We start from the raw sequence: 10675 nt of genomic DNA, 5'->3' as shown, positions 1-10675 counted from the left end.
TTACTTGAACGGTACCAAAGACCAATGTTCAAGTGTCAATCAATATAAATCAACAACCAAAGGTTGGATATTCTAATTGATTGATTTTAACGCACAACCTGTTGTATTTCAATTATATAATAAAATATAATGCGGCAAAGAAATAACACAGACACCAGAATTTTGTTAACAAGGAAACGACAAATGCAGAAAAACCTCGGGACCTAGTCCAGATTGAACACCATACTGTATTAAGCCGATACAGACCCTATCCTACCAATTAACTTCGCACTGGACTGTAGTTGAAACCTAATCAATCTCACACTGATTCAAGGTACAATTGTACTCCTTACGTCTCTGATCCCAGCAGGATACTACACACTTGATTCCCTTGGCTAATCTCACCCACAACTAAGAGTTGTCGCGACCCAAAGTTGAAGACTTGATAAACAAATTTTTCCCACACAGAAAAGTCTATCGGATTGAATAAATCTGTCTCCCACAGAAATACCCAAGAGTTTTTATTCTGTCTTTTGATAAATCAAGGTGAACATGAACCAATTGATAAACCGGACTTATATTCCCGAAGAACAGCCTAGTATTATCAATCACCTAACAATAAACTTAATCGAAACAAGTTATTGTGGAATCACAAACGATGAGACGGAGGTGTTTGTGATTACTTTTCTATCTTGCCTATCGGAGATATAAATCTCAAGCCAATTTTACAATTGCACTCAATCACGATGGAAACAACAAGATCAGATCACGCAACTACAAAGAGAATAGTTAGGTTTGGCTTCACAATCCCAATGAAGTCTTCAAGTCGTTAACCTACAGGGTGTCGAGAAGAAACCTAAGATAAAAGGAGAATCGACTCTAGTTATGAAACTAGTAACACACGGGAGGTGTGAAGATTAGGTTTCTCAGTTGCTAGAGTTCTCCTTTATATAGTTTTCAAATCAGGGTTCGCAATTCAAGTTACCTTGGTAAAAAATCATTCAATAATCATTGTTAGATGAAAAACCTGATTCAACCAAGCTAATATCTTTCAATCGTTTGATTAAACTTAGATAACTTGTTAAACACAAATGAAATGTACCTTCATTTAGGTTTATGTAACCGTACCTAAACGTGTACGCCATGTTGGTTCACAAATAGTTAACCGAGGTTTGCCATATGATTACTCTCATATCAACCTTATTCATCTTAATCATAACTAGTTCAAATGACTCAAATGAAACTAGTTAAAGAGTTGTTCAATTTCTATATTCTCATGGATTTATACAAGAACACAATTGAAGCAAAAACGGTTTGATTCACTCGAATCGGTACATGAACGTTATAGCCACGGTTTGCAAGGACTGTATTCGTTATTGATAAATGTTTAAGTTCATGTAAAACTGATCTTAGAAAGTAACCTACTTAAGTATGCGTACGGGTATGCATATTTAAGTAACCGGATTTGTGTTTGTTTTAGTTTTCAAACTCAGCAGAAATTCACGGACGTGAACTTTCCGCCAGTATGCGTACGTGTACGCGTACTTTAGGTAACCGGATGAGTTTGGTTTTGGTTTTCAAACTCAGCATAAATTCACATACGTGAACTTCCTCCAGTATACGTACGGGTACGCATACTTACCCAGTCTCCTACAACCTTTTTGTATACACATAAGTATGCATACTTAAGGCTCCCGGTTTTGGACTTATACACTAATGTGCGAACACACTATGCTTATATCCAAAGATGGTTACAGGATTCTAAACTCTTTATTTCAATCATTGAAACATTCTTCTATAGTGACAATATCCGTTTTCACACACTATTAACATCAAAGCAATTTTCAAGATATTGAAATAATCATTATCGAAACATTCCAAGTCTTACACCAAATGATTGTACCACCCAAAACATGTAAGATGTTACTCGGAAATTTTATCATGATATAAGATGTACTTGGTCGAATTGAAAGCTTAGCGAGATATACTCAGCTCGAAATCTCAAATGTGTATAGAGAAAACTATATTGTAACACGACTTATGTCTCAATGTAGGAGATAGAGTAGAAATAGACTTTCTAAGTGATAGATGAGTTTAAGTCTCCACATACCTTTTGTCGATGAAGTTTCACGAGCTCTCCTTAGTAGTTCTTCGTCTTCAAGTGACAAGCACCGTGAAGTCTAAGCCCAACTACAAACTATGTCCTAGTCCGAGACATCTATAAATAGGCTAGAAATCAAGACTTATAGTTTTGATCACTAACATTGACAAACATGCTTGAGATAGAAACGCGTGCGAGTTCGAACGAACAGTGCTCTAACAATCTCCCTCTTTGTCAATTTTAGTGACAAAACTATCTATACATATGGATTGCAAAAGAAATAAAAATTGTAGCTTCTCATCCAAATGCTTAATCTCCTTGGCATCTTCAACGCGACTCGAAATCTTCGTCACTTCCAAGTACTTCATGATCCTAAAGGTTGTAAGTTCAGTATCATAGTTTTCGAAGATACGTAGCGACAACAATGAGAAAACAAATGCTCTCAATCATTGTTATACAATGTCATAGTATTATAACACAGCATCAAAGTTCAATTGTATCACAACTTTGACAACAATACTATGGTGATATGTATCACTCCCCCTAAGTCAATACTTCACCTCGACATGAAAACCACTCCCCCTTACATAGTGATCCGTAAACCATATGTATTTGTAGTATCACAATACACATTAATTCTCCCCCTTTTTGTCAATATAAATTGGCAAAGGTACGAAAAATAGTGGGATCGTCATGAAATTTTCATAGAGATACTTCATGACCAAAAGAGAATACCATATCAAATTATTTAGATGCCATCATACAGCCAAAGCTAAATGCATTCATCAAGGAGTTTATAAAGATACAAGACAACCCCTATAATATTCCACAACCGCACTCCCCACAAAAATTTGGCAATTAAGCACAAGTTCAAAAAGAACTCTCTCCCATAAAATGTCATTCCCGAAAGAACAACTAAGGCGACCTTACTTTCACAAGAAAAGAAGGATTTCTTTGGACATAACCAAATCACATGTATACATGAATTTGAATCCAAAGTATTCAATTGAATTATCCACAAATGAATTCATGATTAATCCAATCGAAATGCATTAAATTAACCACAAGAAAACCCATGACTAATTCAATTGGAATTACAACTAAATTAACCACAAAAGTGATCAATTCAATTGGTCATGCTCATCATAAGAGAACTTACGGAGCAACAACTAAATTGACCACACGAGAATGATCGATTCAATTGGTCATGCTCAAACATAAGAAAACTTATGAAGCAACACATTATATGCACAAAAACGTGGATCAGAGATCGACCAATATTGCGGAATAGACAAGAATTCATTCTATTTTCCATCACTATTTGCACAATGACATACAATAGACTTAATCCTTGTAAACAAAAGTTTTATCCTTTCTTCCATCAAAACAATGACATAAAAGGCTTGAACTTTTGTAATGTCAAAAGTTCATTCTATATTTTATCAATACTTTCATACCGACATAATAGAGATAACTTTTGAACAAGTACGGGAAAGTCACGGGTTCACGGACGTAACAACATATCCCATAACAGTTTGCAATATATAAAATCATAAGGAATAAAATTGCAAAAATCATCTTCCAAAAACTTAGAATTTAATAAATAAATCTAAAAACATTGAAGATGAAAATCGTTGGACATAGCTATGTGTACTCACAATATAGGTTATTCGAAACCCTAGTTATTCTTCTAAAAACATAAAAAAAAGGATTTACTAGACGTTGTAGAGCTTTCTCAGGGCACCTAAAGAGAATTCCTTATCATTATTCAAAAAACCATTGATAATGGGATTATTCAACACCTCCAAATCTTCGGAAATATTAGTTAACTCACTAAGTTCTCTTTCAGTTCACGCAGAGTGTTCTTTGTTAAAGACAACATTTGTTCATAGTGAGAGATATCTCTTATAGAAGAAATGATTCGAGACTTTAAATCATTTCTTTTCCTGATGAAATCCTACACCATAGCCCTAAAGTTATTATCGGAATGACATACAGACAATAGGCAGTTAGAGGAAGAACCTGGATTATCAGTCTTGTTTTTTGCCTTCTTTTTCCTTGAAGAAACAATTCTTTCATACAGATACACGTTAGCTTCTTCTACAACATCTGTTTTCGTGGTACCTCTAGTTATAGGGGTCATGAGACTGTATCTTTCGAAAAGAAGGTAAAGAACAGTGATGTTCACAAATAAACATACATAGACTTCAGGATAGCACAACCCTAAAGGACCTTGAAAAAGTCTCCACAGTTCATGATCCATTATCAATCTTAACAATAAAATATTTACTTGCTCAATATGGAACAGAAAAATCAACAAAATATTTACAAGACTTGAATCAACCTTGAAGTAATCCTTATTTTTCAAGTCCAAAATAAGGATACGATTTATTACTATGGTTTAGATAGTAATAGAGTGAACAGAGTGTTCACATCTTGTGTCACCGGGTGACATTTCAAGGTTTATTGAGTAAACAGACTTACCTCGTCTTCCTATGATTCTTTTGGATTTATTCTTGTACCTAGGCGTCTCTGACTGCTTCTCTATAGTAAGATTCATCTTTTGCATGTCATCTTGAACTTTGGTAATTCTTTTACAGTTCCTCTCGAATATCCAACACTTACTATGGACATGACTTTTACTTCCACAAAAAGAGCAGAGTAAAGAAGATTGACTTTTACTTCCACAACGCTCAAATTTGATTGATCCAAAACCGGTTGGAACAACCGAGTTTGTTGTGCTTACAGTAATACCTTTGAACCCTAAACCTTGTGTGTTTCCGAAAGCCTTTTGACCAAATAACATTGCTGAAAACCTTTGCAAATCACACATGATAGAATTAATCTCCTTTTCTTTTAGAAATAGGGTTCTGGTGAATTCATCATTAAGACAGTCAATCTCAAGAGATTTCACCTGTAGTGATGACTCAAGGTCATTCAACAGTACTTTCAGTTGAATACTTTTCTGGTGAATTTCTTTAGACTTATTCAAAAATTCTAGGATCTCAGTTTCTGATTCGCATTCCAAGCTGGAGTTTGAATTATATGAAACTTCTGCCGAGAAGGCTGAACTTTCCGTTCATACTATAGTAGTATGTAAGACGTTCTGACCCTGAGATTTTTCTTGACTTGAATCATCAGAAGCAATAGAGACAAAAGACGATCTCTCAGATCTTTTTCTTTTCTTTAGCATATCCTTGATCTTTTGTGCCATCAGTGGTTTATTAGAATCAACATGACTCGAACAGCATTCATCGGCCTATGACAAGTTAGAGGCTTCACTTGGAATGGTCACAACATTGAACGAAGAAGTTATGACTGTATTCTGATCAATATCAAGTAATTTAATCTTTCCCACAATAGTACGTCTAGAAAGAGTATCAAGGTTTTTTCCTTCAAGGATGGCATGCTTCTTAGAATCGTATCTAGATGGCAGCGATCTGAAAATCACGTGCTTGAAGAAAAGCTCGCATAGCAATTTTCAACCATAAGTAATTAGAGCCATCGAAGACTGGTGGTACGTTGATAGAGATAACACCTCTGTCCATAGAGTCTGATTGTTACAAACACACACTTGTAAGGTCTTTAATGTGTTTGCCTGCTCTGATACTAATTGAAAATGCGGGGGTCTAACAACCACACCCAACAATTCATTTGGAAATATGATAGGACTTACTCCAATACACTTTCTATAGAATCAACTAGATAGTCAGACTCAATCTAGAATAAAGTATATCAAAGAGTTTAATATCTCTAACTCTTAATTTAATCCGCAATCAGCAAATAGAAATCTTCGAGCCCGATTGAATATAAGAGGAATTACTTGAACGGTACCAAAGACCAATGTTCAAGTGTCAATCAATGTAAATCAACAACCAAAGGTTGGATATTCTAATTGATTGATTTTAACGCACAAACTGTTGTATTTCAATTATATAATAAAATATAATGCGGAAAAGAAATAACACAGACACCAGAATTTTGTTAACAAGGAAACGACAAATGCAGAAAAACCTCGGGACCTAGTCCAGATTGAACAACATACTGTATTAAGCCGATACAGACCCTATCCTACCAATTAACTTCGCACTGGACTGTAGTTGAAACCTAATAAATCTCACACTGATTCAAGGTACAGTTGCACTCCTTACGTCTCTGATCCCAGCAGGATACTACACACTTGATTCCCTTGGCTAATCTCACCCACAACTAAGAGTTGTCGCGACCCAAAGTTGAAGACTTGATAAACAAATCTGTCCCACACAGAAAAGTCTATAGGATTGAATAAATATGTCTCCCACAGAAATACCCAAGAGTTTTTATTCCGTCTTTTGATAAATCAAGGTGAACATGAATCAATTGATAAACCGGACTTATATTCCCGAAGAACAACCTAGTATTATCAATCACCTAACAATAAACTTAATCGAAACAAGTTATTGTGGAATCACAAACGATGAGACGAAGGTGTTTGTGATTACTTTTCTATCTTGCCTATCAGAGATATAAATCTCAAGCCAATTTTACAATTGCACTCAATCACGATGGAAACAACAAGATCAGATCACGCAACTACAAAGAGAATAGTTAGGTTTGGCTTCACAATCCCAATGAAGTCTTCAAGTCGTTAACCTACAGGGTCTCGAGAAGAAGCCTAAGGTAAAAGGAGAATCGACTCTAGTTATGCAACTAGTAACACACGGGAGGTGTGAGGATTAGGTTTCCCAGTTGCTAGAGTTCTCCTTTATATAGTTTTCAAATCAGGGTTCGCAATCCAAGTTACCTTGGTAACAAATCATTCAATAATCACTGTTAGATGAAAAACCTGATTCAACCAAGCTAATATCTTTCAATCGTTTGATTGAACTTAGATAGCTTGTTAAACACAAATGAAATGTACCCTCATTTATGTTTATGTAACCGTACCTAAACGTGTACGCCATGTTGGTTCACAAATAATTAACCGATGTTAGCCATATGATTACTCTCATATCAACCTTATTCATCTTAACCATAACTAGTTAAAATGACTCAACTAAAAATAGTTAAAGAGTTGTTCCATTGCAATATTCTCATGGATTTATACAAGAACACAATTAAAGAAAAATCGGTTTGATTCACTCGAATCGATACATGAACATTATAGACACGGTTCGCAACGATTGCATTCCTTATTGATAAATGTTTTAGGTTCATGTACAACCGATCTTAGAAAGTAACCTACTTAAGTATACGTACGGGTATGCGTACTTAAGTAACCAAATATGAGTTTGTTTTAGTTTTCAAACTCAGCAAAAATTCACGGACGTGAACTTTTCGCCAGTATGCTTACGTGTACGCGTACTTTAGGTAACCGGATGAGTTTTTTTTTGGTTTTCAAACTCAGCAGAAATTCACGGATGTGAACTTCCGTCAATATGCGTAGGGGTACGCATACTTACCCAGTCTCCGACAACCTTTTTGTATACACACAAGTATGCATACTTTAGGCTCCCGGTTTTGGACTTATACACTAATGTGAGAACACACTATGCTTATATCTAAAGATGGTTACAGGATTCTAAACTCTTCATTTCAATCATTGAAACATTCTTATATAATGATAATAGCCGTTTTCACACACTATTAGCATCAAAGCAATTTTTAAGATATTGAAATAATTATTATCGAAACATTCCAAGTCTTACACCAAATGATTGTATCACAGAAACCATATAAGATGTTACTCGGCAATTTTCTCATGATATAAGATGAACTTGGTCGAAGCGAAAGCTTACCAACACATATTTCGAGAAATATGTAAGCGAGATATACTCAGCTCGAAATCTCAAATGTGTATAGAGAAAACTATATCGTAACACGACTTATGTCCCAATATAGGAGGTAGAGAAGAAATAGACTTTTCAAGTGATAGATGAGTTTAAGTCTCCACATACCTTTTGTCGATGAAGCTTCACAAGCTCTTCAGTAGTTCGTTGTCTTAAGTGATAAGCGCCGTGAAGTCTAAGCTCAACTACACAAATTATGTCCTAGTCCGAGACATCTATAAATAGGCTAGAAATAAAGACTTATAGTTTTGATCACTAATATTGACAAACATGCTTGAGATAGCAACGCATGCGAGTTCGACCGAGCAGTGCTCTAACAATAAAAACTATATAACATTCTCTAAGAAAGTTTGAATGATTGAAATGAGAGTTTAGAACATGTATCCATCTTTGGAAATAAGCATAGTGTGTTTTTACACTTGTGTAAAAGTCCAAAATCGGGAACCCAAAGTATGCATACCCGTACGCGTACTAGCGGTTGTTGGAAATCCGGGATAGTATGCGTACCCGTACGTGTACTAGCGGAAAGTTCATGTCCGTGAATTTTTGATGGAGTTTGGAAGTGAAAACAAACTCAATCCGGTTACTTAAGTACGCGTACCCGTTTGTATACTTAAGTAGGTTACTTTCTAAAATCGGTTTGTTCATGAACTAAAACTTTTATATAATAAGGAATGCAATCTTTGCAAACCGTGGCTATAATGTTCATGAATCGATTCGAGTGAATCAAAATTGATTTTGCTTCTATTGTGTCTTGTATACTTCTATAAGATCTAAGCAATTGACAACTCTCTAACTAGTTCATTTGAACTAGTTATGGTGAATATGAATAAGGTTGATATGAAAGTGCTCATATGGCTAACCATTGGTTAACTATTGCTGAACCAGCTAGGTGTACACGTTTAGGTACGGTTACTCAAACCTATATGAAGTTACATTTCATTTGTGTATAAAAAGCTAAGTTCAATGTAACGGTTGAAAGATATTAACTTGAATCTAATCAGGTTTTCATCCAACGGTGAATATTGAATGCTTTGTTACCAAGGTAACTTAGATTGCAAACTCTGATTTAAAGACTATATAAAGGAGAACTCTAGTAACTGGGAAACCTAATCCCCACACCTTCTGTGTGATACTAGTTGTGTAAACTAGAGTCGATTCTCCTTTAACCTTAGGTTTCTCTCGAGACCCTGTAGGTTAATGACTTGAAGACTTCATTGGGATTGTGAAGAAAGACCCGACTATTTTCTCTGTAGTTGAGTGATCTGATCTTGATGTTTCTATCGTGATTGAGTACAATCGTAAGATTGGCTTGAGATTTATATCTCCGATAGGCAAGATAGAAAAGTAGTCACAAACACCTTCGTCTCATCATTTGTGATTCCATAATATCTTGTTTCGCTAGACGATATTGTGAGGTGATTGATATTTCTGGGATGTTCTTCGGGAATATAAGAACGGTATATCAATTGGTTCCTTTTCACCTTGATTTATCAAAAGACAGAACAAAATTCGTAGGTATTTCTGTGTGAGACAGATTTATCTATTCTTATAGACTTTTCTGTATGAGATAGATTTTTTTATTAAAGTCTTCGACTTTGGGTCATAGCAACTCTTAGTTGTGGGTGAGATCAACTAAGGGAATCAAGTGCGTAGTATCCTGCTGGGATCAGAGACGTAAGGAGCGCAGTTGTACCTCGGATCAGTGTGAGATTGATTGGGGTTCAACTACAGTCTAGAACGAAGTTAGTTTGTAGTAAGCTAGTGTCTGTAGCGGCTTAATATTGTGTGTATTCAATCTGGACTAGATCCTTGGGTTTTTGTGCATTTGCGGTTTCCTCGTTAACAAAACTTCTGGTGTCTGTGTTATATCTTTTCCACATTATATTTTGTTATATAATTGAAATATCACAGGTTGCGCGTTAAATCAATCAATTGGTAAATCCAACCTTTGGTTGTTGATTGAAATTGATTGATCCTTGAATATTGGTCTTTGGTACCGTTCAAGTGATTTCTCTTGTATTCAATCAGGCTCGCAAATTCCTATTTGTTTGAGTGAGAATTGAATCGAGAAATTGAGATATAACTCTTTGATATATTTTTCGTATTGAGTCTCACTGTCTAGTTGATTCTCTTGAAAGTATATTGGAGTTAGTCCATATAGATTGCTAAGGAAATATTGGGTGTGGTTGTTAGACCCCCGCTTTTTCAGAAGATGTTAATGAAGATGAGGGTTTTGGAGGAAAAAAAGTTAGATCTTTCTCTTTAAGAGCCACAACAAGAGTATGATGTTTTGGGTACTCATGGATACTTCAAATTTAGTTAATGGTGCTTGAATTGGCCAAAACTCATAAAAATGAACAATTTACAAATTGATTTCAGTTGGTTAAAAAAGTTCATCTACGATATCTGGAAAAAAAAGGTAGTCGAACTCATCTGTAAGTGTAGTTCGGCTAGTGTTTCAGAAAACACGGGTAGCCGAACTCAACTTTAATAGAGTTTTTTCTTTCAGAGAAAAGTTCGGTTAGGAGAAGAAAATTGCACGTAACCGAACTAGGAGTTCGGCTAGGAAAAAAATTTGCGACGTAATCGAACTCAATATATAGGTTTTCCAGAGAAAAGTTCGGTTAGGAGAAAAAATTGTTGCGTAGCCGAACTTTTTGGAACGTAACCGGACTAAAAGCTCGGCTGGGACATTTTTTTTGCGACGTGACCTGAACTTTTCTCTGATAAAAAAACCTCCATTAAAGTTGAGTTTTGCTAGTTC

This window comes from Papaver somniferum, chromosome 9 (assembly GCF_003573695.1).
Source record: "Papaver somniferum cultivar HN1 chromosome 9, ASM357369v1, whole genome shotgun sequence".
In the NCBI taxonomy this organism is placed as follows: Eukaryota; Viridiplantae; Streptophyta; class Magnoliopsida; order Ranunculales; family Papaveraceae; genus Papaver; species Papaver somniferum.
Note: the sequence above shows the minus strand (reverse complement) of the source record.